The sequence below is a fragment of the Rhinolophus ferrumequinum genome, chromosome 21 (assembly GCF_004115265.2).
Source record: "Rhinolophus ferrumequinum isolate MPI-CBG mRhiFer1 chromosome 21, mRhiFer1_v1.p, whole genome shotgun sequence".
In the NCBI taxonomy this organism is placed as follows: domain Eukaryota; kingdom Metazoa; phylum Chordata; class Mammalia; order Chiroptera; family Rhinolophidae; genus Rhinolophus; species Rhinolophus ferrumequinum.
Window position 1 is genome coordinate 34,306,886 of NC_046304.1, and position 5,360 is coordinate 34,312,245.

The 5,360-nt window shown below is 47.9% G+C and overlaps 1 pseudogene; it reads left to right on the forward strand.

Annotated features, from left to right (window-relative positions):
* The first annotated feature begins 752 nt into the window (after positions 1-752).
* LOC117013868 (RING-box protein 1-like) lies at positions 753-1,090 on the forward strand (annotated as a pseudogene).
* Positions 1,091-5,360: the final 4,270 nt, after the last annotated feature.

Below are 5,360 nucleotides of genomic sequence, written 5' to 3' on the forward strand. Positions count from 1 at the left end.
TGGCTATTGCAGCTGGGAACTGGATGTTTACATAACTTAAATTTAAATATCCATATGTAATCACTGTGCTGGCTAGTGTAGCTCTACAGCCCCTGGGGTGTGGACTCTGGGAAGAAGAAGACTCGGGAGGCAGCCTAGAAAAAGGTGCCCAAGCAGCAGCTGCTACTTTCACCTCTGCCCTCAGCTTCAGCCCCACCTAGTCCTGCCCAGCAGCAATGAGTCTGGCCTTTGGACTCTCAACTCCATGGAAAAAGAAGGTGAAAGAAATTTTATCCCTGAAGCTTGCCATTTCTGTAACCACCTAGGACTCTGCAATTTGATGACTTACAAAGTCCAGATAGTTTCTATGCCCAGATTGGAGAAAGAAGAGGATTGAATAATCAACGGAAAGAAGGAAACTACTACTTAGCTTGAGATACCATTGGGATTTTACCCGTATGCAGGTCAACTATGGTGTTTCATAAACTTCAAGAAAAACAGGAGCCAAGTATACTTCACATTAACAATCGAACATTTGTTATTCATTAAACAGTTGTTAAACACTGCTTTGTAAGTCTGGATTTGACTACGGGCATATATTACTGTTTTTACTATAAAATGCTACCAATGTGTAAGGAAGAGGACTCCATACTATATACCCATTTCACACACATACATACTATTTGACCCACCAAACATAAGTGTTAGTGGGACATGAATGCTCTAAGTGCTTTTAAGAAAAATAAAAAGGTGAATGGCCAGATGACAGACCATGTGTTTCCAAAATGCTGGCAGCAATGGATGTGGGTACCCTGACCTGCACCAACAGCAGCACGGACAAAAAGTGCTTTGAGGTGAAAGAGTGGAATGCAGTAGCCCGGTGGGCCTGGGATATTGTGGTTGATAACTGTGCCATCTCAGGACTCACATCATGGAACTTTGCATAGAATGTCAAGTTAACCAGGAATCTGCTACTTCTGAAGAGCACACCGTTGCATGGGGAGTCTGTAACTATGCTTTTTACTTCCACTGTAACTCTCGCTGGCTCAAAATACAGCAGGTGTGTCTGCTGGACAACAGAGAGTGGGAATCCCAAAAGTATGGGCACTAGAAAAAAAATTCTTCCATCAAGCTCAACTATTTTGTTATTCACTTAGGGATTTGCCCTCCTGTTATTTAATTATCAGTTAGATAGAACTGTGTCTTTTCTGCTCTGTCTTTTCAGTTTGCTATTCAGTTTGTATAGCAATACGATCGCTACACGATACAGTCATATTGTATTATTTGTCAAATAAAATCCAGTTGGATTCTAGAAAAAATAAAATAAAATAAAAAATAAAAAGGCAACTTTGACTGCAGAGGACGCTTTAGTTCCATGTAGTGGATGTATTGGTGCATGTGTCTGTGTGTCTCCCATGGAACCCAGCAAACTGCTTTGCATATAGGAAGTGCTCACGTTGTATGCCCGATACCAGCACCTAGTCAGAGCACTTTCTATGGAGCTTATTTCTAAGAGCCATCCACACTAAGAAAAGGATGCCCTGAAAACAATCATGAATAGCTCCTTTCAGGGAAAACTGTTTTCCCCAGAAGGCAGAGGGAAGATGAAGGACAGAATAAAAACAGAAGTCTGGAAGCTCCATTGCTCATGGCCAAGCAGCCCCATTCCCAGGGGCTCTCTCAGCCCCATTAGATACATGTCAAAACGGAGGACTCAAAAGAGGTACCGGGCAGCGATTTCTGTTTCTACGCGGATTTCACCAAAAACAGTAATAAGAATGTGTGAAGGAAGGAGTAGTGGGCTCTCTGAATCCGCTCCAAGGCCTTGGCCGTGCCACCACATTTTCCTGGGTCTCCTTTTCCTCATCTGAAAACAAGAGAAATACTACGGAGTCTCGAAGATCTATTTTGATTTAGCAAGAATCCTGATTCTGATTATACACACTTCTACAACATTCCCTCGTACATTGCAGACTTAAAAAAAAAAAAATCTAAGCACCTTAGCTTCATTTCTACTCCTTACTGCATCCCTGGTACATATATCAAGACTTTTTTTGGGGCTTCCAGGAAGGACCTTGCTTCACCGGAGCAGAAGCAGGACTCTTTTTTTTTTTTTCATTAACTACTTAAAGCAAGAGTGTTCCCCATGGTGCCTAGTTTCCCAAACTGAGAAACAGAGTCTATGTGCCAACTGTAGAGCAAACAACCTTCTGAGGGTTTTATTGTCTTACTATTTAGACAGGTGGGTGCCTAAGGAACAAAAAAACACAGGGAAAACAACAGTTTCAGACCTGCCCCCTCCATACTCTTGCTTCTGAGTTGGAGCTCGGAGGAGGGGACACAGTCCATGTGTTTTGATGTCTCAAAGGACCCTCCAACACATCACTTCAATTTTTCACATTCAGGTTCAAAAATCTCTCAGTTCTGCCATGTGTAGTTTTCTGTTTCTGGTTTGCCTGACACAAATCACAAATACTCTCTGATTTCTTGGCAGTCCCTCTCTGGCCCTGGAGAGCATGCCTGATTGGGGGTGGGGGTGGGGGTGTCAAGCCTGCTTTGCTCTACAGTGGGGGCAGCTCTACTGTCCTGTCATCACCCCTGAAAGGACAACGGTGCCAGGCTCTGGCCTATTAAATCCCACTGCATCTAGCCCTCTCATAAATAACCAGTTGTCAGGGATTTGAATGGAAACCCTCTGGAAACTGTAAATCTTTGCTGCTCCCTCCTGCATCCTCTTCCTCATTTCCATCACAATGTCACTCCAGAGGGATCTGAGACCAAAGCGTGAGTTTAGCAGAGCAGATTGGTAGGACACTAGGGAAAGAAAGAGGCGGGATGGGGGAGGAGAACAGAGCAGGCACAGTTGGTCTTAGGGAAGCATCTGCTGGGTGGCCAGTTGACGATGGTCACCTGAGCCCCCAGGGCCCTGGAGAGGCGGAGGGGCAAGATAGCTCAGGGCCACCTGGAGGAAAGAGAGAAGAGGAAAGAAGCCAGGATAGTAAAGGTTTCTGGAAGAGCAGCAGATGGACGGCTGGTTCCACCTCCTGCTTTTCAGGGTGAATTGAAAGCACCACGTAGCCGGCCGGCTTCCAGAGTCTGCTGGGGGCTAAGCCATGCCTTTGCCTCTAGCCTCCGGCCTTGGCAGATCCGCAGGTAAAGCCGCAGTGTCCTGTGTTAGGAGGAAAGTTTTTCCCCTACCAATTTAGGGCCAAAAAGTAACAAAGTTTATTCATATGCATATGAGAGCACTTAGTAGTGAGTAACTCCCCAAGCAGCGAGTGATAAAGGGTTTATAGGTCAGCCTAATAGGGGAAGGGGTGAGTGTTAGGGCTTCAAAGGATGGAAGGCTCTGAGACTTGTTTATACAATTTTTTTGGAAAGTCGATGTGTTCGAGGAGGAGCATCCCTTACTGGAGATCACCCCGGGGGTTGGCGGTTGTGGCAGCTGACTCTCTTAAAGCTCTGCTTTATTCAAATAAGGGGAATTCAGATAAGGTTTCTTTCTGCTTCTGTTGTAGCTGAAGTTTTCACTTCGAAGTGAAAACGATGCTGGAGGGCTTTTCAGCCCCTTCACCTGCACTCACCGACACAATGTTCCCAATGAATATGCTTACATCCTCTAGGAAACTTTCCTGGACGAATATCCAACATGCTCCGCCGCAGAGATGTGGATCGTGCCTCTTCCAGGAGTCATTTTGACAAACTGAAAGGTTTCTGAGAAGGCTTATACAGGTAATAAAATGCCAGAGATCTTGATTTGGATATTGAGCCATAGTGCCTAAGTACAACGTGCCCCCCAGCGCAGCTGGAGCTCCGGAGTTGGACGGTTCGGACCCGCACCTGTGTGCGGCGCGGGCTGGTGCGGACCTGGGTGAACGCGGGCGGCGGTGCGGAGAGGGGCGGGGAGGGGCGGGGACCAGCGAAAGGCGAGCGGTACTCCGGCCCCGCGAGCCGGGAGCGCCGCCCAGCGTCCACCGAGTCTCCCGGGACAACCCCCGGCGCTTCCCTCTCCGAGAGCAGGAACGGTTAATTGGAATGGGGAGGGAGGGGGGCAATGGCAGCCCACCGCAGGGGCCAATCGAAGGCCTAGAAGCCCTATATGCAAATATCAGGGCCGGGCGGACCCCAAGGTAGGAAGAGCGCGGTTTAGAGTTAGGGGTTGTCTGGCAGCCAATAGGAGCGCGTCTCAATCCTTCCCCGAGGGGGTCCGCAATTGTGGTTGTGAGTGAGACCTGCAGCGGAGTCGGGGCGAGACTGGGGAGTCGGAATCGCGGGTAAGATCTCCCCAAAGCCCCGTGCTGGCCCCAGATCGCGGCCTCCGAGTGCCTCCCCACTGCTGGTTCTACACGCCTCGGATGTCCCCCACCGTGCCCAGTTTCCCAGGGCTACCCTCTGCCCTCCCTGGTGGCATTCTAGGGCCAAAGTCAGTCACCTTCGCGGCCCCTGCTCCCCCTCGGCGCCGAGGCCCATCTCTTCTCCGCCGGTGTCGGTAACGCTCGCTCTCTTCTCCGCCCCATTCCCGAGCTCACTGCTAAAATACCCTCACTCCCTTTTCTCACCCTCAAGACCGGATGCCAGGACTTTTTTGCCCATACACCGACCCCTATTTTCTCAAATCCGTTAGCCTTCCTATCTTCACATCTCTCCCGAAGCCGGGTCTCCCTCCTGGGGCACCCTCACTTCCTGCCCTCCCTCGATTTCCCCAAACCCAGTGCCCCCCGGGAGCTAGCTGTCCCGTAGATACCAGAGATCCCTGGGAATCTCACAACTCTCTCCACCACCTCTTTTCCTCTCATTGCATCTTTCTCATGATCACCTTTCTTTAGTCTGGAGAAACCTAGAAAGACACTTCAGTTTTTTCAGGGCCAGCACAGCCCTCTGCAAATATTCCTACCCTCTTTCCCCCCTCTTCTTTCACTTCCAGTTGTTATTTCTCACCCTCCTGAAGGAAAACTGTTTTAGGCTTGAGGAAAGTTCTCTTTTGGGATTTGAGCCCTAGGAAAAATGTAACTTACATTTGGGGATAACATGGGAAAGAAGCTAACATTTACTAAACACTAGTATGTGACAGGCACTTAAGTAAGTTATTTAATATGTACACCAGTCCTACCATTATATTTTCATCTTACAAAATAGCCCTTATTTTGAACCAAGCAGTGCTTTAAGAGCATTAGAAATATTAACAAATTTAATTTTTAAAATAACCCCATGAGATGAATATTATTAGGCTCATTTTACTTATGAGGAAACTGAGGCACAAAGAGGCTCAGTTCATCACCCACACTCACCATTCTAGTAAGTAGTAGAGGGTTGGACCCAGACCCATCTCTCTTTGCTAGTCATGCACTTGAGTATTGTGGAGAAAATGGGTGGGCATGAGC